At 46.9% G+C, this 23481-nt stretch overlaps 1 pseudogene; it reads left to right on the top strand.

The window, feature by feature from the left end:
* Nucleotides 1-13171: 13171 nt before the first annotated feature.
* LOC110298093 (BTB/POZ domain-containing protein KCTD18 pseudogene) overlaps nucleotides 13172-23481 on the top strand; it is a 33345-nt pseudogene continuing 23035 nt past the window's right edge.

Raw genomic sequence — 23481 nt, 5'->3', positions numbered from 1 at the left:
TGTGTCACAGGAGCGTTGGTAGTCATCCAGTCAGGGGGCTTTCAGATAATGTTTTCAAGAGCGTGGGATGCCATTACAGCTAGTTACTGTCCCAGAGTGAGCTTATCAGCATCCTTGACAAGCAGATTATGGCAGCAATAGCTTTCAGGCAAGAAAATCACCCGCTGGCAACAGGGTGTAACTTCTTGGATAGGTAAGCCACTGGCCTTTTTCAAAGTCCCAAAGTCTGAGAAAGGACTCCTCTGGTGACCCCTGATCTCTCTTCCACATAAAGAGTGAAAGGCTTGGTTAGGTCAGACAAAGGCTGGCCATCAGTAGGGCCTGTTTTATTTCTCTAAAGGCTTTCAGGTGATCTGGGATCCACACAAACACTTCTCCTTCCTTGGTTAGGAGGTACAATGGGAAGCTAAGGTCGCCAACCCAGGTGTCTAGAGTCTGTAGAAGCCAGCAAGTACCCAAGAATTTTCTTACTTGCCTTGGCGTAGTTAGCCACTACTTCCCGTCTCGAAGGGTGTATCTCAAGTAAGTAACTTCAGTCTGACACAGCTGAGTCTTTTTAGCTGAGGCTCGGTCTTCAGTTGCCCAGGTTTCCTGTCTAGATCCTGTCTTTTTCTTTCTCTCCTATCAAATTTCTCTCTTGTCTAAGATCCCTCCTGTTTTCTCTTTCTTCTGCCTCCCGCCTCTCTCTCTCTCACACACACTTTCTCTGCCTCTTTCACTAATCACATAACTGTCTCCCTCTCATAATACACCTTCTAATCTCTGAAGTTTCTTTCTGATATCGGGAGCCAACTGCCTTATGAAGGCCGGCCAGGCCACTGAGGCCTTCTGGGCTTCCGAGGTAAGATTAAAGGGAGTGAACTGCCTGAAGGCTTCCATAAGCCTTTCAAGGAACATTGAGGGAGGTTCGATCGGCCCCTGCATTACCTCTTACCTTAGCCAAATTAGTGGGCCTGTCTCGAGGCACCTTGGAGACCAGAGCCTGGCATTAGATTTTCAAGCTCTCCTTACCTTCAGCCATGTCGCAGTCGCAACTGGGGCGAGTCAAAAGGAATCCCATGTAGATCTCATTTTGTAGCTGTGTAGACCGCCCGTTGGCTCCCGGGCTATTTTTCTAGCCTCTAACAGAATTCTCTCTCGCTCTTCGGTTGTTAAGAGCATCTGCAACAGCTGTTGACAATCATCTCAAGTAGGCTGATGAGAGAACATAAGGAACTCTACAAACCCTGTGAGGCATTGGGGATCCTGAGAAAGGGGGTGGTTAGTTTTTCAGTTATAAATACCAACAGAGGAAAATGACCAGTACTGAAGGGTTTAAAGTTTGGGCGGGTCCACCAGAGTCCGCCTGGACTCTGTGCTCTGCAGTTCCATGTACCCGCAGCGGTCAGCCTCTTGACACCCCGAGGGGTTTAGGGTTCCCTTGGCAGCTGGGGTTGAGGCTGTGGATAAGGGGAAGGTTGTGGACTAGGCCACTCAGGAGGCTTCATACAACCACAATTTTGAGAAGCAAAACCAAATTTTAACAGTGAAAACAATCTAGTTTTTTCTTTAAAAATGAACTCTAAAAACATTACTTGCTATAAATTTTGGCTGCCTGTTCCTGCACACAAACACAAGAAGGTGTAGCCGCCAATATTTCAAAAAGACACTACCCTAAATCTTATCTTTTATAAATCGGATTTCTAGGATAAGAATTACATAGAATATTACTCAATTTAGGCGTATCTTTAGAGACCTGTTCCCATGGATTGTCTCATGCTGCATGTTGTAGTTCTAAATTACTCTAACCCAGAGTTACCAGTTTTAAGTCAACTTTTTGTTACCAATGTTACAAATTTTTAATCATAACTAATAACTTATGAGCCACTAATCTATAACCAAGACATATAAAAACATATTTATACTTTTGAAACTATTTAGAAACAAAAATGAAATGGCCGCATATATTTGCTCATTTAAACCAACCAAAATTCTTAATTTTTCTAGCTGTAACTTCAAGAGAGGAGCACCTTGTCACCTGATGAATCTAATTATCACAAGCACAGAGATTTTTGTAGAACTTGAGAAGCTGCTGGTCCCTATAAGAGCAGCATTTATAATCAGCTCCTAGCAGGACTTCTCTAGCCACACTAGATTCCTAACTACAGGTGCAGGGCTCCAAAGACCAATTAATACTGTTTATTTTATTTTATTTTTTACCAAATTATCCCCAGATAGTCGGAGAGTACTGCTTTTCTCAAAACCCATTCTCTCACATCTCAGGTGTAAACTATCTCTAGTCAGGGTATAAAGCACCTATGAGAATTACCTTTGCTTTCTTTCTTGTCCTCTACAAGCAGGCAAAAGAATTAGACGATTTTGGAGGGGGAAGCTTCCGCTTCAACAGAACTCGGTCCCTCTGACCGATCCGGAGACGGCCAGGCGTCCCTGGCTCTCCTTACCTCCCAGGGCGTCCCCTGGGGCCACAGCCTGTGGTCCTCCTAGCACGTCTGCCAACCACAGTCCTCCGGTCCTTACGGCCCAAAAGGACAGCTGCAAATACCGACCGCGCACGCATTTCAGACCCCATCACCCCATCGTCTACAAACACCAGCATCCATTTCTACCTAGACGACCAAAACCAGAGAAGCACACTTGTTCCTCACTCTGCCAGGTGTAAAACCAAGGCACGAGGTGGGACTCGAACCCACGATCTCGAAACCCGAAAACCAAGACACAAATTTAATAAACTCAGATGGATCCGAACTCAGACTTCGCCATGCTTCAGAAACATAGGACAAGACACAAACAACCCAACACAACAAGCACATGTTCCAATGTTCGTTTCAGAAAACAGACACTCAAAACAGAGACACCGGCCGGCACACACACAAGAGGGGATCCCCATACCTCCAAGTCGGTTCTCGGGTGTGAGGGGTGGTCGCGTTTCCCGGCCAATGCACCAAATGAAAGACCCACAACGTGAGGACTCCCTCACGTTCTGACTCAGGAGAGGCGACACCCCAAAATCACCCACAAGAAATGGTCTTGCTGCAACTGCAAGAGGATTTTTATTCGAGAGCGTTCTCGGGCCCATGGTCATACACCACGCAGGGGTAGAGGACCATGGCGCCCTGAGTAGCTGAGTAAGGGGGTATTTAAAGGAAGAAACCACAATTCATGGAGGTGGGGAGGGCGTTGTTGGAAAATACCAAAAATACGAGTTAAGAGTCACAAGGAAGTATAAAGTCACAAGTGTCAGGTTATCTCTCAAGACAGTTTCTAAGAGCCCCTAACAATCTAAGAGCCCCTAAAGATAGCACATTTGCATTGCAGTTTCCAGTAATGGTCAGGGTGCCATTCTTTGAATTGAACCCAGGAAGCGGGTAGGTGGAGGAATGTCGCTATCTGTTTTATGACCAGTACCTGGAGCACTAAGCCACAAAGGCTACACTCCCAAGCCTGGGCCCAAAAGCCTCGAATTTTGTTTTTACTTTGCTATACTTTTTTAATACTTCTTCACTGATCTGGAGGTCAGAACACTCATACATACAGAAGTTACTAACTCAGGTAATAGCAACAATAGATAACCAAAGCCCTTAGCAGGGACTGTACCTTTCATCAGCATGGAAGAAATGACTGAAGGCAGCTCAATAGCCTTCAGTTTCCCCCAAAGACTTCTGGAACAACAGCTCTTGGGAGCAGGTGAAGAGTGAGGTTAAATTTACCACATGAGAAAAGATGGATCAGTGGCAAAGAGCACACACTGCTCTTCTAGAATCTCTGAGTTCAGTTCCCAGCACCCACATCAGGCAGCTCACAACTGCTTGTAACTCCAGCCCCAGCAAAACCCAGCTCTGTCTTCTGGGGGCACCAGGGCACACATATGCACAATGCATATATGTACATGAACACATACATAAAGATGAAAAAAAATCTTCACAAATTGCTGTGTGAAAGGATTTAAAGAAATAGCTCTGCAGTTAAGAGCACTGGCTGCTTTTGCAGAGGACCAAGGTTTGATTCCCAACATCCACAAGGTAGCTCACAATCATCTGTAACTCCAGTCCCAAGACATCTGTCAAACTTGCCTGGCCCCACAGGCACAACACATGTGGTGTGTGTGTGTGTGTGTGTGTGTGTGTATACACAAGACATCCATACACATTAAATAAATAATTACTAAAAATTATTTAAAAGGTACATTTAAAAATGATCACGTGAAAGAAACCAGTTGGCATAAAGGAAGATCGAAAGCTTTCCACCTGAGGCCAGCATGTATCAGAACATACAAAAACATAGGCCATACCAAAGCCTTGGAAGGCCCCAGGCTGAGAAGAGTGGACAGATACCCTGAGCTTCTAGCCTATATCCCAGCTCCTGCCCTCATTTGCCCTTGGAACTGCACTTTTTTTTTTTTTAATGAATTATCCCTACTTCTAACCGCTATACACATCTCCTTTCAGTTTTTCTTTAACTTTTTATTGATTCTTTGTGAGTTTCACACTATGCACTCCAGTCTCACTTATATCTCCTCCACCCTTGCAACCTCCCCCACCTAATACACAAACAAACCAACCAACCAAACAAACAAACAAACAATAGAAAACAGCTCATCATGGAAGCTGTAGTGTATAGTGTGTCCCACAGTACACCCCTCTCTCCACACATCTTCACTTCACATTGCAACGAATCGTTGGTCTGGTTTGAGGTCTCTGGCTTCTGTGACACCATCAATATTGGATCCTCACTGGGACTTCTCAGGGTTATCCTGTTGTTGCCCTGTGTCATGGAGATCCTGAAGTTTTGGATCAGCAGGACTGGCTCTTTCATGCACCTGAACAGTTCACAAATGATGTAGATTTAAGTGTGAGTCAACTCAAAGCCTTGGGTCTGGCCAGCCCACTGGCTCTCACTTATTTGTACCACCAGCGGGAGTGCTCCAACACTGCTTGGGCAAATTCACTCAATGCTGCTACAATAGGCAGGATTAGTTCTCTTCTCATGCCCTCAGGGAAGGCTCACCCACACCTACACCTCCAGAACCAGCTCCACTGTGCTGCCCAGTGAGGGTGGAGGCCCCACTCTTCCAAGTGCTACAGCCAGTGAGGGGCAGGGCCGGCTCTCCTGCTCTCACATTCTGGGGGGCTGACTCACTTGTGCCTTTGCCACAAGGACCAGTTTCACTGTGTTACTCAGGCAAGGTGCAGGGCCCACTCTCCTGAGTGCTACAGCCACTGAGTGGCATGGCTAGTTCTCCTGTGCTCATGCCCTTGGGCTGGGGCAGTTCACCCATGACCTCTACTGTGCTACCCAGGGGAGATAAATGGCCTACTCTGGAAGGGGCAACTTTTCCATTCTCATGTTCTTATGACTCCGGGGGACAGCTTTCCCTACTGTTGGAGGTGGTGAGGAGGGAGGAGAAGAGGGTGTATCTCAGCGACCGCACCACTCCACAGCAGATGTCCATTTAACTTCTTATTGCAGTACACAAGAACCTGGCAATCTTGTCAGACATCTGCCAGAATCTGATACTCACTGACATCAAAGAGTTGCCAGTTAAAAGGTAAGCTTATATTTTTGATCTCTTGAATTATTCCACTAATTCTGGGGGCATCTGAAAGAATGCATGTCTCAACAGCCAATTTTCCCCTTCCACCTTCCTTCCTTCCTTCCTTCCTTCCTTCCTCCCTCCCTCCCTCCCTCCCTCCCTCCCTCCCTCCCTCCCTCCCTCCCTCCCTTCCTTCCTTCCTTCCTTCCTTCCTTCCTTCCTTCCCTCCCCCCTTCCTATCTTCTTCCCTGGGAGTACACGGAAACATTTGGCTCAGGATGGTAGACTCTCAGCCCTCTGGGACATATGCCCCAATTATGGCTGTGTTCACACACAGAGGTAGCCAAGATATGGTAGCACTCATGTGGTCACAGCCAAAATAGCTCTGATACCATGATAGCAACACCCTCATTATTGCCCTGAGTCTGGGACACATATGGCTGCTTGCTCTCCCAAGCATCTGCACTTCCTAAGATGTTTTCTGGTGGCCAGAGCTTTGCATAACTTTCCTTTCCCATCCTCGGAGCTCCTTGTTAACTTTGCTCCACAGAGTTGCTTTGCTTTGTGTATTTCTGGTTCATCATACTCTTCTGGCTCCGGATCCTTCCGGATATTTTCCTGCATTAGGGGTGTCCGACTTTCCAATACTAAGGAACCTAACCATCAGGGAAGAAGCCTCTAGGTCAGCAGCAGCTTGATTTTTCCGTATGATACTAACAATGTATGTGGTATCTTCAGCAACAGGGTCTTAAACTTCAAATTCTTGTAAGCAATCAAGAGCAATGACAGCCGGGCCTGGTGGCGCACGCCTTTAATCCCAGCACTCGGGAGGCAGAGGCAGGCGGATTTCTGAGTTCGAGGCCAGCCTGGTCTACAAAGTGAGTTCCAGGACAGCCAGGGCTATACAGAGAAACCCTGTCTCGAAAAACCAAAAAAAAAAAAAAAAAAAAAAAAAAAAAGAGCAATGACAATCGCTTATGCTTGTAGAAATATTTAACCTCAATCCAGGGTTTCTACTTCACCTTTGCATATTCAGTTCCTGGATAAAACACACACACACACACACACACACACAAAACCTTTATATTTATAATAAGCCTTAATCAACACTAGAACTGGGCAGGCATCTACCCTCTATGCTATTATGACTATTTCCCTGCCAATAATACCACTATGTGATTTGCCATGTTTTTACTGGGCTGCTCTTAACTCCAGGTAAGCCAGCCTGCATGGCCATTATTTTAAGGTTCTTACCCAAGGGCGTTTTTTCCTCTCTCTATCTTCCTTTCCTCCGTGATGGTCTCCTTAGGCTCCTAAGCCTGGGACCCCAAACCCTACCTATGTCTCTTCTGCCCAGCTATTAGCTGTGGACATCTTTATTTAACCAATAGTTTTACATTAAGGAACAAAGTCCTATTGTACATGCGTATTCTCTCTTTCCTGGGGGCAAAGGGGGACAACATTTAGCATTACAATACAAGCAGCTGCAGACCAACCTACTACAACCTTGTCTAAGTGGGTGGGGTCTCCTGGACACCTTGAACCAAGAGCTAGAAGAGAAGAATCCTACACCTGGCACTGGGCTTTTTATTTGACAACCCGTGGCTTCTGGGGGGAACATTATCCCCTGTTTAGGGGATAACTATTTTGTACAAAGCTTATAAGCTCGTAGTGTCTAGAATATGTGCTTTAAAAATAAGCAGAAGGTTATGAAGAGTTAAGACCTGTAGTGCATTAATAAACAGATTGGGTGGATACTTACCATCTTAGAAAGGGTGCTATTGAACAGTGTGAACAATTTCATGACTGATAATTTGGAACTTCAAAGGTGAAGAAAATGGATGGAGAGTGACCACAGGAGAACTTTAAATGATATCGTTCCACCTGTGTAGATTCTTCCCAGCGGCTGCAAACTGCAGAGAATTAATTTCTGCCACCCAGCAATGTACCGTAGCCATGCCACAACCTCAAATCAGGTAAAGGAAGGCTTAGGGATGAAAACTGTATGTGTAGGAAGTATGTCACAAGGTATAACAATGTTTGTGTTACTTTAAATAACAGGCAATGTCCCTGTGGATAGTATAAAAATAGACATAAGGAAGAGACCGTGGGCCAATCAGTCACCTAGGACAGGGATATAAAGGCCCCAGGCTCAGGAGGTTCCACACCTGCACACTTCCTCTTCACCTGCTCCTCTGACCTACTCCATCCTCAACCAAACACCAGAACCATGACCTGCTGTGGCTGTTCAGGAGGCTGTGGCTCCAGTTGTGGTGGCTGTGGCTGTTCAGGAGGCTGTGGCTCCAGCTGTTGCAAGCCTGTGTGCTGCTGCAAGCCTGTGTGCTGCTGTGTGCCAGCCTGTTCCTGCTCCAGCTGTGGGGGCTGCAAGGGAGGCTGTGGTTCCTGTGGGGGCTGCAAGGGAGGCTGTGGTTCCTGTGGGGGATGCAAGGGAGGCTGTGGCTCCTGTGGGGGCTGTGGCTCCTGTGGGGGTTGTAAATCTAGCTGTTGTCAGTCCAGCTGCTGCAAGCCCTGCTGCTGTCAGTCCAGCTGTTGCAAACCCTGCTGCTCTTCAGGTTGTGGGTCTTCTTGTTGCCAGTCCAGCTGTTGTAAGCCCTGTTGTTGTCAGTCCAGCTGCTGCAAACCCTGTTGCTCTTCAGGCTGTGGGTCTTCTTGCTGTCAGTCCAGCTGCTGTAAGCCATGCTGCTCTTCAGGTTGTGGGTCTTCTTGTTGCCAGTCCAGCTGCTGCAAGCCTTGCTGCTGCCAGTCCAGCTGCTGCAAGCCTTGCTGCTGCCAGTCCAGCTGCTGCAAGCCCTGCTGCTGCCAGTCCAGCTGCTGTAAGCCCTGCTGCTGCCAGTCCAGCTGCTGTAAGCCCTGCTGCTGCCAGTCCAGCTGCTGTAAGCCCTGCTGCTGCCAGTCCAGCTGCTGTGCCCCTGTGTGCTGCCAGTGCAAGATCTGAGGTTTACAGGTCACAGTTCTCCACTAATCCTGCGGACCAGCTCTCTCCAGACAGAGACAAGAGCAGCAGCCCTGAGCTCTGAGGTTCTCTCCTGGGTCTTCATTCTTTGGTCTTGAAGCTGCATCTCCTGACTGAGGGGGGGGGTGAGTCCTGGGGTAGAGAAGAACTCCTCTTGCTGGAAGCTCTCTCTTCATTCCACACTCAATGGATCAGATCTTCCTCCACTTCCTTCTCTCCAGTCTGCAAGACTCTGACCTCCTTGGCACCTGGCCTCACCTGGAGGCTACATCAAGACCACAGGTAGGTGTCAGGCTATGGAGTTCACCACAACTTGGGGCCCCAGGGAGCTGTGAATCCTTTCCACCAAGCACTGGCCAGACCAGGCCCATCTCTATGTGACCTCCCCTGGGTTTCCATTCTTTCTGATTCTGTCTGGGTGAGCACACTGTGCCTTTGATACAAACATCCTTCAATAAACATTATCTACCCACTGTATTTCTCATGTGTTTTTTTATTCTACTTACTGACCAGCAATATGCTCCCATACACATCTTCTGCCCAGTCCTCCTCTGAGCCTCCTGTATTAGTCCCTAGTGCAGTGTGCATCATTCTGTCTGCTCTGCTCATGAAGCCACTCTGAGCACACCCAGCATGGGGCAGTGGAGAATCAAGGCAGTGGCTTCTTGGGTAACTTTGAGAATCTGGAAAAAAAGACAACAAAAAGCACACAATACAGTTGATATGGCTTAGCTTAGTTACACCCTTGCAAAATCAGAGCTGAGCTGCAGAGGACTTCAGCATGGGCAGAGACTGGGGGCTCTCGAGGCCTTTAAGGGGTGGGCCTGCTTGGAGCATTCAACACAGGAACCTGCCTTGTCATGGGAGGGCCAGGAAACAAACTTGAAATACTTTCTGTTCTCTAGGTCCTAAGAGCCTTGCGTATCACACCAAGATGTTCTGAAAACTGATCAGAAACTCATTCAGGGTTGCTTGAGCTGCCTGCAGCAAGGGATAGGGAGACATGATCAAGTCAGAAGTTCTCTCTCTCTCTCTCTCTCTCTCTCTGTGTGTGTGTGTGTGTGTGTGTGTGTGTGTGAGTCCAGACAGCTCTACAGATGGGCATCAGCTGGAAATTGAAGGCAGAAGGTATGTATGGCACAATGAAAACCAGGCAGGGAGGCAGGGAAACCAACTAAAAACAGGGAGTAGGAGGTACTTGCACCCACACACACTGTGCTTGTATACACATACATATTTTATGTATGCACTGAGTGTATGCACTACATGTACAGATATGCACACACTTTATATCTGCTACAAATGCACTGTGCATAATGCATACATTTTTTCATACCTGTACAAACTATACATGCATACAAGCACACAGTGACCATAAGCATATTGCATCATGAACACCATATACACAAATATGTGCACACGCACAACATATTCTACACATACCAAGAGTACAGATACACTGCCCACATAAGTCATATGCATGGTTTTCATGTGAGGTGGGTGGTATAGAGTTGACTTACATGTTCTAGCCACCAGCTAGACAGTTTCTCTGAATCTATGTCCTCATCTGTTGTGGGACTCTGAAGTCCACACACAGGTGCTTAGGAAACCAGGATCATAGGCTGAGCCCACATACATGAATTGGAGGTTCATGAAGATGGGCTGAGGCATGTGTCCACTTCTACTGGGGATGAGGTTCCTGTGGGAGGGAGGGCTCCTTGTGGCAGATCTGGATGCACATTCTTGGCCAGGGGTCAGGGAAGTTAGACAGATAAATCTTTAGTTACTAATCCACAGCAGCAGAACTGAGTTAATAGCACTGTGTGTATGTGTACAAAATTACAGACTGAATGAGTGGGTGGGTCAGCAACCCTGTCTGAGCATGATGGATATATGTGTGAGCTACAGGGAACTGAGCAGGCTGATGACCATGTGTCAGGTCAGTGGCCACAGGTGTGAACCACAGGAATGGGCAAGCAGGTTGGTGACCGTGTGTGTAAGCCACAGGGTGAGTTGGCAACCACAGATATGAGCTGCAGAGTGCCCCAGTTTCTTTTTTCCACTCACCATCTCCTTATGTTCTTCAGAGAACCTGCCTCATGGCACAATGCACTGGAACCACGCAAGAAATGATATGGTGCTGATATACCCAGAGGACAGACAGCACCTCTGCTGAGCTATAAAGACTTCTCTCTACTCTGCTCCATCCTTATGGGTTACCCATTTCCCAATATGTGTGGTTTGTGACTGTCACCTTATCTAGCAAAAGGATGAATGACAGTACTGTGAGAAAGGGTCTTTGCGGACCAAGTTAACAATCTTAAGGTGCAGAGAGGTCCCTGGTTTATCTGTGTGATCTTCACATGCCACAATAAGAGCTTTTACAGAGATCGCAGACAGATCCACAGACAGACATGTGGGAGAGCATACTGTGTGACTGAGGAGGCAAATTGTACTCATTTGATCACAAGTCAGGAAATGTCAATCACCTGGAATGGCCCCGTGCTCTCCGGCAGAAGGGACCCTGCTAAACCACAACTTCAGACCTCTGTCACCAGAATTTAGGAGAAAATGTCAAAAGACACAAAGTGCCACACTGGTGTCACTTGTTAAGCGGTCATGGAAAATCAATGCAGACTTTGGTATCTGGGAGCAGAGGGCTGCTTAGATGGTACTGGAACACATGAACATGCAATGCAGCTAAGATAGTACCTAACGGCACGACTTGGATTTAGGTAATTAGACATGGAAACACATGTAACTCATCACAGAAAAGGCCACGAAGTCTGGAATAGATTGTTGGTGGATGTGTGGATGTCAAGGACTTGAGGTCTGAGAAAGAATGGCAGTTATTAGAAACCAGAGGGCAAGCAGTCATGTTATATGCATGTGGTCCTGGTGCCAAGGAGGTCAAGAAGCAGATCTTGTAAGTGGTTAATGTAGATATTTAGCTGAGGATATTTCCAGGCCAAGTATTAGAGATGTGGCTTGTTTTCTCTTTCTGCTTGCAAGAGGTGAAAGAGAGCACTGAGGAAGGAGCCACTAAGCCAAACACAGCCTATCAAGACTGCAAACGATGCTGCGTGATGATAACCCTTGTTAAAGAAGCATGTCCTGCAGACACAGCCTGATGATCAACTGCTGACTTGTCTGTCTGGCATGCAATGCACAGAGCTGGTCAGCCTTCTCAGAAGCAGCCTGGAACAGAGATGGGGCATTGGGGAATGATCTAAGAGTGCTCGCTCCTCCTTCATGATGTGAGTTCCTGTGGTATACATGAGAACCCCACTTGATTCCAGAGCCATTCACAGTAGGAGGGGTGAAGGTGTGGTGGTTTGAGGGAGAAATGCTCCCTCCTGCTCTCCCGGGTTCACAGATTTGGTGTCCAGTCAGTGTGTTCTGTAGGGAGGCATGGCTTTGTTGGGAGAAAGGGTCACTAAAGACAAGTTTAGACAGTGTAAAGGCTTAGCCATTTTCAGCGGTTCTTTCTGCTGCTTGTGTGAGCTCTCAGCTTCCTGCTGCTACAGCTACACCTACTGTTTCCTTCTGTTCCTTGCCTCCATGATGGACTCTGATATCTCTGGAACACAATCCCAAATAAACTCTTCCATCAGTCACCCTCATAATGATGTTTTACCATGGCAATAGAAAGGCACTTAGACAAAGGAAAATAAAGTGGGGGATATCTGTGCTTTTCAGGTAAAGGATAGGCTGGTAGGACTCCTGAGCTGCTGGGGTGCTGCCCTTCCAGAGAGAGGAAAGGGGCTTGAAGGTGGCCTGGAGTCCAATGGGACCTTTGTGGTCTACAAGACAGGGTATCAAGTTGTAGAGTTCTTACCCAAAACTTCAGTCCCTAATTAAATTTGGCTGGCAGGATCTCAGACTTTCTGGGGATAGGCTTCTCTTTGATTTCTTCTATCATCTTCTTGGGAATGAGGGTCCCTGTAAATGCCATCTTCTGCTCCCTATCCCATAGAGCACTGGGTAGTTTAGATGGTGACAGCAGGGGCTCAGGAGCTAATGGTGTTCTGTACAGATTTGTACTTACTACTGCTGGCCTCAGATGTTGGGGTGGGTGGGTATGATGGTCAAGCTTGCTTGTCAATTTAATGGGATTAAAAATCACCTGAGAGGACCTGGTGGCTGAAGGTCAGATAAGCAGTCACCACTATGACCATTGGTGCAGAAGAAACAGGTACTGGGTGGCTGGCAGATCCCAAAGCCTGGGGGTCATCCTGAGTGGGGACAGAGCTGGCTTCCCTGATGACATGGGAACCTCAGGCACCACGCTTCTGTGTGCACCCAATTAGAGTCTGCTGTCCCAGGAAGACCCTGGTGGGGCCTGGTGATCCCCACTATTCAGTGTTTTTCTCTGCTGAAGCAGCGGGGTCACCTGAGCTGTGTTTCTCAAAGTGGAGTTCATGCTCCCAGCCCCACCTCTCAGACTTTCTGACTCAGACCCTTGCAGCTTCTGATACAGCAGACATCCTCAGCTGTTGGATGGTTTGATGCAGAGGATTGTGCAGGAACCCTGCCATCACGCGACAGAGGGTGCGTTCGAGGAGTGCCTGCACTTTGGTTTGTGGTCTCCAGATGGTAACCCAAAAGGTCTGGGACTCTGATTGTTTCAAAGATTCTGAACGCTTAAGACACAGTTTTGGTGTCTGATGGCAGGCCACAAAGCAGAAGTGCTGGATATGCACGGACTGATCATGGGCGGCTGCTTTTACACAGCCCAGCAAGAGTCTGTACTGCTTTAAAGCCTCTGTGCTGGCATCTATGTTTAGTGGTCATTTCCCTCTAAAAACAGATAAATCCAGGGCATGCATTATTGACCGTGATAAACATTCATTCAAATACACTGGGATTACCTCCATAGGGAGGTTCATAACCTCTCCTGCCCTACCAGCAGACTTGAGCCACCCCGCAGGAAGGGGCTGACCACTTTGGCATCCCTTACACATATAGCCTGTCTGACTACTTGGCCATTGAGATGGAGACATATTCTTTAAGGCTTCAACAGACTCCTGTGATTCCTACGGCTTAGTTTGCCAAGAATTAACAGTTTGGCTTCTCCACTGTTTTAACACATCTGGTGCAAGCTGTGAAAGTAGAATTACTGGTGTCTATGCTATAGAAACTGATGGGAGAGATGCCATTGATAAGCAGCTGGGAGGAAGAATTCATAGTAAAAGCATTTTCAGAAGAGAGGTAGGGAATAATGTTCCATACATTTGGAGCTATTACTCAGTAGCTGAGTTGAAGCAAACGATGGATCCCTTTGATGCGTGGGAAGGTAAAGGTGTAAGGTACTGGCGTGTGCCTCATGAGCAGATAGAATGTCGGACTTTGGAAGAGCGGCATTTACCTGGAAGCCTGCATCATATGGCCCCAATTTGAAAGAGGAGGCTGATAGCTCTTGGTGAAGAAGATGAAGGTGTGAACTGTAAGACTGGTCCTAAGCCAGGCAGATTTTTGGGCCCTTCCACAAGTACCCAAATTAAAGTCAAGAACGCTGCTTCAGTGAGGGTGTCACCTGCTAATGCTGCCCAGATCTCCTCTCGGGATACAACAAACCTCTCTCAAAGAGGCAGCTGCCCTGCTTTCTCTCAAAGAGGCAGGACCTGCTCCCGCTTCCCCAGATGTCCAGAGCTCTGAAAACCAAGCCACACAGTCACCTCCTGCCAAGGCTCCTCTCTGACAGGAAGTCTCTACCTCACAGAGTGATCAAGCTGAGGAGGACTCCACTGTGTGTGTGTGTGGGGGGGGGGCTTTCCCTGCCCACCCTCTCAGCAGGGAGCCAGGATGCCCCTCCCCCAGTAGCCCTCTCCAGAAGCCTTTTAGCACTTTGGGTGTGCAGACTGAGAACAGGAAAGACCAGCCTTGTCCCACAGCTTCCAGCATGCTGATTCCAACAGTGTTCTTGAAAAGGAAGACCCCATGGATATTTAGGATTATTGCAGGAAAAGTGAATGCTGGGAGTAGAGGAGGGAGACTTTATGGTAACTTATTACCCTGCATTTTCCTAAGGTTGTCTGTGCATGGTTTAATTTCTAGTTTTTAATTTTAAGCTTTATTTAAGTGGTTGATTGATATCAAGGCAACCAAGCAGTAAGAAGTCTTTCTTTCTTGCAGCAGTATTAGAGTCTCTTAGTAATGTTACTCCTGTCAGGTGGAGAGAGTTCCTGTGCTGGTCACACTGTATGGTGGTCAGGAGAGGTCTCAGAAGGGAGTGTGAATCCACAAGCTGCATGTACTAGTCAGGGTTTGTATTCCTGCACAAACATCATGACCAAGAAGCAAGTTGGGGAGGAAGGGTTTATTCAGCTTACACTTCCACATTGCAGTTGATCACTAAAGGAAGTGATGCAGAGGCCATGGGGGGATGTTACTTACTGGCTTGCTTCCCCTGGCTTGCTCAGCTTGCTTTCTTATAGAACTCAAGAGTACCAGCCCAGGGATGGCACCACCCACAATGAGCCCTTCCCACTTGATCACTAATTGAGAAAATGCTTTACAGCTGGATCTCATAGAGGCACTTCCCCAACTCAAGCTCCTTTCTCTGTGATAACTCCACCTTGTGTCAAGTTGACACAAAACCAGCCAGTACACTGTGCATATTCTTCAAAGACAATGTGAAAAGACATGATAGGGAAAGGGAGAGAACATAAATAAAGGTCAGATGTTGACTCTCACTTGAAGGGGACAGTTTCTTTTCTATATTGGCTCCTAACTTGTTCTGTTAGCAGCTATGTCTTTGTATACCACAAGGGAATGAATGTGGTTGGAGCTGTAGCTTTTGGAATGGTTAAAACATGTTTTTGGTTTGTTTGTTTGTTTGTTTTACTTTGGTGAGGTTTTGAAGTACTTTGAAAAAGAGAAGTTAAACAAGTTTAATGTTTTAACTCAAGTTAGTTTGTTCAAGAAGTGACCACTGATGGGTCCTTCTGATTACATGCTATGTTTTATGCAGTTATAATTTCCATATAACTTGAACTTAGTATTTAAAAAAAAATCTTTTGGTTAATCTATTTTTTCATGGCCATTGAATTGTGTATGCTTTCCTCTTACATGTTATGTTTGGCAATTGCATGGTACATTTCTATTTCCTGTGCTTCAGGGTTTGTAGAAGCAGCTTCATAGAGCCTGGTGGTCCTTAACTCAGATGCTGGGCATGGCACTTGCTTTGAAAAAGTGAGGCAGGTGCACTTAAGATGTTTCTTTTTAAATCAATAAAATGTTTCCACACCAAAAAAAAAAAAAATCATCTAAGAGTCACATTTAGGGGATGTATGTGTGTGAAGGAAAATTCAGAAAGGTTTAACTGAGGTGGGAAGACCTATTCTGAGTGTGGATGCCAGTATTTATGGTCCTGAGCTGAAGAAAAAGAAGATGGCCAATGGAAAGTCCATCTCTTTCTGCTTTCTAGTTGCTCAGTAGCTATGAGCACTGACTGCTCTTCCAGAGGTCCTGAGTTCAATTCCCAGCAATCACATGTGACCCGTCCAGCAGGTCCAGTTATTCGAGGGTCTTGAGGGGACCTTCTCCTAAGAACCAAATGGGGGGAGGGAGAGACAAGAACCCTGTGCAATGAACGACACACAGAAGCAGTCTGAGTAGCATCAAGGTCTCGCTTTATTCAGAAAGGCTCAAGGCTTAAATGCACAAGCAAAAGGGGAAGTACTTTTCAGCAGGAGGGGTGGGGCAGCAGAAACGCATAAGTAAAAGGGGAAGTACAAATACTTCTCAGCAGGAGGGGTGGGGCAGTGGAAATTTTTCTTTTGGCAGCTACACGGGGAAGCAGGAACTTGGTGGTATCAGGGTGTGGTCAGGGCATCTGGCACCGACTTAGGGCTGGAACATTTTGTGGTTGTTCTCAGAATGGTGCGTCGGTGGCCCGCTTTTGACCCCCTTTTCTTCTCGGGGGGAGAGGCCCAATTCAGAGATCAGGACAATAGTGTTGTCTTAATAGCTCCCAACACACATGGCGGCTTACAACCATCTGTAATGGGATCCAGTGTGTCTGAAGACAGCTATGGTATACTAATATAAATAAAAATAAATAAATCTAAAAATGACAACAACAAAAAGGAATTTAGAGATGTGCCTAAATGGGGATGGTGTTCTATGCCTATAGTTCTGGGGCTTCAAAGATGGAGACAGAGGATTTCTTGAGTTCAAAGCCAATCTGCAATTCTGTCTTATAAAAACAAGAAACCAGGAGCTGGAGAGATGGATTAGTTAGTGGTTTAGAGTACTTGATACTCTTGCAGAGGACCTGTTTTCAATTTCCTGCATTACAAGGCTGCTTATAACCATGTGCAACTCCAGTTTCAGGGGCTCCAGCACCCTCTTCTGACTTCTGCAGGTACACAGACATGCATGCAGGCAAAACAGCCATAGGTAGGCATTAAATAAAATTAAATTTAAATCAACCCCCAATAGACTCAAAACAAAGAACAACAAGACCAAAAGAAAAATGAGCTTACCTAGAATATTTGGGTCAACATTAAATCCCATCATAGCCTTACAAAATAGAAAGATAGAGACCCACAAAGGTAGAGGAAGTATGACCAGGGAGGGAGGAAGACAGCTTAGAAGGCTGCAACCTCCAGTCTATGTGTGGTGGTCTGAATGAGAATGGCCTCCATAGGCTCATGTATTTGAATACTTGATCCACAGTTGGTCTGGGAAGGTTAGGACATGTGGCCTTGTTGGAGGAGGTGTACCACTGGAGGTGGGCTTTGAAGTTTCAAAAGCCCTCAACATTCCCAGTTAGGGCTTTTTCTTCCTGGTCCTTGTCTCTGGTAAGCTCTCAATTTCTGCCTGCGGTCATACTCCCTGCCTTGACAGTCATAGACTCTAACCTGATGTAAGCTCCCAATAAACCTTTTCTTCAGTATGTTGCCTTGATCATGATGTCTTACCACAGCAATAGAATAGGAACTAAGACCCTAAGAATGTCAACATCCACCAGATGAAACACCCATTCTCCCTCAGTCCAGAGATGGGGGCTCTCAGCTCTTGGCTGAGACCTTGGATTTAGACTCTGGCTTCCCACTTTCTGAGAAAATACATTTCCCCTATTTGAACCCATTCCGTTTCTATAATTTCTTATAGCAGTCCAGGGACCTTAGTTCTTGTAGTAAGAAATATCCAATTCTGGTGCTTGGAGGTAGCTGAGTTGGTAGAGCATGTGCTGAGTGTGTGTGAGGCCCTGAACTCGAGGAAGAGAAGCCAAAAGAGGGTGAGAAGTTATGAGGATGAAACATTAGCTTTCTCATCTGGATGACATGTCTTTTATAAAACTCTCTGATTCTAAGCCCCCCAGTGTGTCTATCAGATATCTCCCACAGCAATGGGATGTGTCCTGTGCTACTGATCTGTGACTCACTCCTGGGCCACATGAGCTTCTACAGATGAGAAGTAGCCTATGCAACTGAAGAAAGAAATTGTTTTTTAGTTTCTTTGATCTTAACTCATGGTCGCAATAAGAGACCACAGGACATAGACATAGGTCTTAGCATGCCTTACTCCCCCCGAGTAAGCCTAAGTGGATTCTTGGCAAACAAGGCAGGTTTGGATACTCTAAGGAAGGCTTCAAACCACACAGCTAAGTGCAGAAGCTCCGGCTACACCCATGAAAGAAGTATCAGCACCCCTTAGTGCAGTCCAGTTCTTGGTCACATGGCTGCCTTTCAATTGTTTGTTTCTGACTCAGTGACTAAAGACAAAACAAATAAAACCCATGCACTATGTCATGTCTGTTTCCTGATTCTTCAAAGATGCCCAACTCTAAAGGAGCTGCTGTTGGGCCTAGCCTTCCTGGCTCAGTCTGCTTCATATTGTATGTGATGGGGTTGGCTCTGGTGGGAGTTGGGGTGTGGGGAAGATGGCAGAAGAGTGCACCATGGAATAACACAAGGAACCTCAGAGGACAAATTGGGTAAGGAGAAAATGGGAGAATCTACTAATCAGTTATGAGAACAAAGAACCACATAAGAAATACAGTGGGCAGAGAACGTTTATTGAAGGATGTTTGTATCAAAGGCACAGTGTGCTCACCCAGACAGAATCAGAAAGAATGGAAACCCAGGAGAGGTCACATAGAGATGAGCCTGGCAGGGCCAATGCTTGATGAAAAGGATTCACAGCTCCCTGGGGCCCCAAGTTGTGGTGAACTCCATAGCCTGACACCTACCTGTAGTCTTGATGTAGCCTCCAGGTGAGGCCAGGTGCCAAGGAAGTCAGAGTCTTGCAGACCGGAGAGAAGGAAGTGGAGGAAGGTCTGATCCACTGAGTGTGGAATGAAGAGATAGCTTCCAGCAAGAGGAGTTCTTCTCCACCCCAGGACTCACCCCCCTCAGTAAGGAGATGCAGTTTCAAGACCAAAGAATGAAGACCCAGGAGAGAACCTCAGAGCTGGTCTGCCAGATTAGTGGAGGACTGTGACCAGTAAACCTCAGATCTTGCACTGGCAGCACACAGGGGCACAGCAGCTGGACTGGCAGCAGCAGGGCTTACAGCAGCTGGACTGGCAGCAGCAGGGCTTACAGCAGCTGGACTGGCAGCAGCAGGGCTTGCAGCAGCTGGACTGACAGCAGGAAGACCCACAGCCTGAAGAGCAACAGGGTTTGCAGCAGCTAGACTGACAGCAACAGGGCTTACAACAGCTGGACTGGCAACAAGAAGACCCACAACCCGAAGAGCAGCAAGGTTTGCAACAGCTGGACTGACAGCAGCAGGGTTTGCAGCAGCTTGATTGACAGCAGCATGGCTTGCAACAGCTGGATTGACAGCAAGATGACCCACAACCTGAAGAGCAGCAGGGTTTGCAGCAACTAGACTGACAACAGCCTCCCTTGCAGCCCCCACAGGAACTACAGCCTCCTTTGCAGCCTCCACAGGAGCCACAGCCTCCCTTGCAGCCCCCACAGGAGCTACAGCCCCCACAGGAGCCACATCCTCCCTTACAGCCCCCACAGGAGCCACAGCCCCCACAGGAACCACAGCCTCCTTTGCAGCCTCCACAGGAGCCACAGCCTCCCTTGCAGCCCCCACAGGAGCTACAGCCCCCACAGGAGCCACAGCCTCCTTTGCAGCCCCCACAGCTGGAGCAGGAACAGGCTGGCACACAGCAGCACACAGGCTTGCAGCAGCACACAGGCTTGCAACAGCCCCCACAGCTGGAGCCACAGCCCCCACAGCTGGAGCCACAGCCTCCTGAACAGCCACAGCCACCACAGCTGGAGCCACAGCCTCCTGAACAGCCACAGCAGGTCATGGTTCTGGTGTTTGGTTGAGGATGGAGTAGGTCAGAGGAGAAGGTGGAGAGGAAGTGTGCAGATGTGGAGCCTCCTGAGACTGCTGGGCCTTTATATCCCTGCCCAGGTCAGGTATGAAGTTACACGTGGTGTCCTCCATGTTGTTGTCTTCCCTGTTTACTTGTTTGGCAATTTTCCCTTTGGTCTGTTGACACTCCATGCTTGGAATGTGTTTTTTTCTGACGTAATTTCTATGGAATTTGTATTGAAGGAAAACTCTTTCTTGTCTGGCTCATGTCAGAGAGCATGACCTGGTTGGGACTCCGGCTCTTACACTCTTTTTCTTTGAGCAGGTTTTATTGTCCCTCTGAGCAGTGGGCTCTTCTACAGAATAGAGCTACCAGAGTGTCCTATACGGATATGAAGGCTTTGTGAGATAATTTCTGCCTTTTGCCTTCTGCCTTCTTAAGCCTCTCACTCCCCAATCTCTCTAAAGAGGGATCCAGCCTTAGCCGTTTCTGTGTGTCTGAGACATGTTCAGACTATTGCTTCTCCTGCCAAGATTCTGACTGCTCTCAGATGCCCTTAAACCAGAGCCATGTCATCATCTGCTGCTTCCCTTGGACACAGCAATGGTGGCAGGGGTTTCCATTGCAGAGAGATAGGATCTCTGTTTTCCTCTTCATGTTCCCAGGACAGTCTCTGTAGCTTATGACATTCCTAGCAGGAATAAAGATGTTCTGAGAGAAATGTGTGCCTGTCTCTTCAATTATCAGACTATTAAGGTCTTCAAAGACCTTAAATTTTCCAGGGAGAAGAAAAGGGCTGAAGCCTGGTGCCAGTGAGAGAGGAAACTTGTCTCCTAGAGACTTCCCTGAGTTCTGAGAACTTGTCAGACCACCTTGCAGGAGAGACTGGAGCTGAGACAGTGATGGGTCAGTGATGGGCAGGACCACACCCTGACCAGGACTCTTACCTCTGTGCTCCTCCTGCCCTCTGTTTAAGCCTGAGCCTCATGTCTGAACCCTGAAGAGGAATTTGGGAGTCACTACACTTCTTTGTTCCTTTTCCCAGTGTGGCTGCACTGAATGAATAATTTTCTTTTCTCTGCTTTTCACTGTGACTTGTCTGTTAATTGGCTCATTGTGAGAGGGGCTGAGCATAGGTACTTATGGATACTGGGGCCCAGGCTTGTACCCTAACAACTCTGACAATTCTGATGAGGTGGTGGTGTCAGAAACAGGCAAAGAAACATATTCTAAGAACTACCATTTCATTTTCAGACGTCATTTAATCACAGAAAGAAACTAAATTCAAGATCCCAGGCCCTAGAGGAGCTGGGGACTTCCTTATATCAGAACAGCTTCTGTTGTAATCAGTTGTGCAAGCCCAGACATCTCAAGGACTACGTATAAAGGAGACAGTTGTCTGATTCCAGATATCTCAAGGATAACTTCTCCATCTTGCTGGCAGGGTCAAACAAGTTCATGTTCCCAGGCCTAGGAATGGGTACCTATCCCACTCCTCCAAATATATTCTTAATTGTCTGTTAGCAGGTAAGAAATATAGAAATTGCTGCTATCTAAACCAAAGTGCATACGTTATAAAAATATATAACCAATTGCCTGTTATATCCTAATTAACCACAGGCAGCTGACCCATTCCTTTCACTTTTCCTTATCACTTTGACCTCTGGACCTAAAGTCTAGGATAATGAACTAAGGACCTAGTCCTGGGGCTCTTGTATTTTGATGTTAATTCCACTCTCCTGGGAGGGGATTAGAACAAGGAATGAGTCAGTACTCAGGTGACTTCCTGTGAACCTTCTCCCTACCTTAATTTGTTAAATAAAGGCTAGAGCCTTTGGGCAAGAGTAGGGAAGGTGGAGCTGAAAGTTTGGGAGAGAAGGGGGGTGAGGGGGAGAGAGAGGAAGACAGAAGAGGAGGTGGAAGGAAAATGGAGCAGAAGCACATGGCCTGGAGAAACTTCAAGTTATAAGGGATCTCATAGCTGGGAAATATAGTAGTGTAGTGGTAATGAAAAGAAATAAAACTTGAGACCTGTGATTCATGTAATTTATGTCAAATAGCCCAAAGAGTTGTTTGTGAGCTTTGAAACCTGGGGCTGAGAACATAGCAGAACAGGCCAGGACATGCCTGGGCAGGCCCGTTAAGACATTCCTGAGACTGCTTTGCCATAAAGATAAAGAGAATGACTTGCCGAACTGGCCCTGCGCCTCCCTATCTCCCGCCCTTCTGACAGTCTGCTAATGTTTAAATGAACCAATCATGTGAAACTGAGCCAATTCCTCCCCCAGCCCCACCCCTTTTTCTATAAAAACCCCTAGCTTCCAAGCCTCAGGGTCGAATCCACTGTCTCCTGTGCGAGATGAGTTTTGACCTGGAGCTCCGCCATTAAACTACCTCATGTTTTTACACCAAGATGGTCGTCCGTTTGTGATTCTTGGGTGCACACCGAATCGGGAGTTGAGTGGGGGTTTCCCCACTAGGTTCTTTCAGTAGATCTGCCCAATCTAGGCATGCAGCTTATATTCATATCAATTGAGTTGTGCTGTCTTTGCCCTGACTTATTTGGGTTGGAGATTTACTGCAACAGACCTTGAAGCTAGGTAGGTACCCTAGATCAGCCCAGTCTTCAATGGGTACTCCCTTGCTTAACCCATAATATCAAAATACAATGGATAACACTGCATCTCTCCCCAGCTCCCCACTTGCTTTGTGTTCCCATCCTTTAAAAATGAACAATCTCAAGCCGGGCGTGGTGGCGCACGCCTTTAATCCCAGCACTCGGGAGGCAGAGGCAGGCGGATTTCTGAGTTCGAGGCCAGCCTGGTCTACAAAGTGAGTTCCAGGACAGCCAGAGCTATACAGAGAAACCCTGTCTTGAAAAACCAAAAAAAAAAAAAAAAAAATGAACAATCTCAGCTGAGCAGTGGTGGCACATGCCTTTAGTCCCAGCACTTGGGAGGCAGAGGCAGGCAGATTTCTGAGGACCGGACTGGTCTACAGAGTGAGTTACAGGACAGTCAGGCTTGCACAGAGAAACCCTGTCACGAAAAATTAAAAAAAAAAAAAAAAAAAAAGGAAAGAAAGAAAAAGATTAATCTTCCCTTAGGTATGTGGTTCAGACCCTTAACTAGCTGCCTCCCTGAGTGTTCAGAAATAAAGGTTTTCTTTTTAAGTTTCTTTATCTGGTCAGTTTTCTTGGCTTCCACCCACTGAATCCAACAATAATTCGGAATATTTATTTTTCCTTAAGAATTTGGCCTAGGATGGAGAGGAAACACTGGGTGGTTCCATAGAGACCTGGGGTTACTTTATTCTGGGGACAATTTCCTTATTCTTCCCTCTTCAGCCAGCATCAACTGATTTCTAGCTCAACCTGGTGAAGCAGAGAAAGGACTGTTCTGGTTTTGTTTTGGACCCTTGACAAAGTCAATTCTTGGCAAGTTTCTCCTTGATCTGTGCCTTTCAGTTTGGATCCTTTGAGTAGCCTCATGGCTTCTCTGTCTCTTTGCCTCTCTTTCTGTCTCTCTCTCTCTCTGTCTGTCTCTCTCTCTCTGTCTCTCTGTCTTCATGAGTGTAGGCCTCCAAGCTTTGTTGAACACCTAGGAGGACAGTTTCACTAGCTTTTAGTTTTAACCTTTGTATATCATTTAGGCTGTACTGGTTAGTTTTGTGTCAACTTGACAC

This window comes from Mus caroli, unplaced genomic scaffold (assembly GCF_978045245.1).
Source record: "Mus caroli unplaced genomic scaffold, Mus_caroli_1 scaffold_8, whole genome shotgun sequence".
Taxonomy (NCBI): domain Eukaryota; kingdom Metazoa; phylum Chordata; class Mammalia; order Rodentia; family Muridae; genus Mus; species Mus caroli.
The sequence above is the reverse complement of the archived record's forward strand: the minus strand, read 5'-3'. Positions and strand labels throughout refer to the sequence as shown.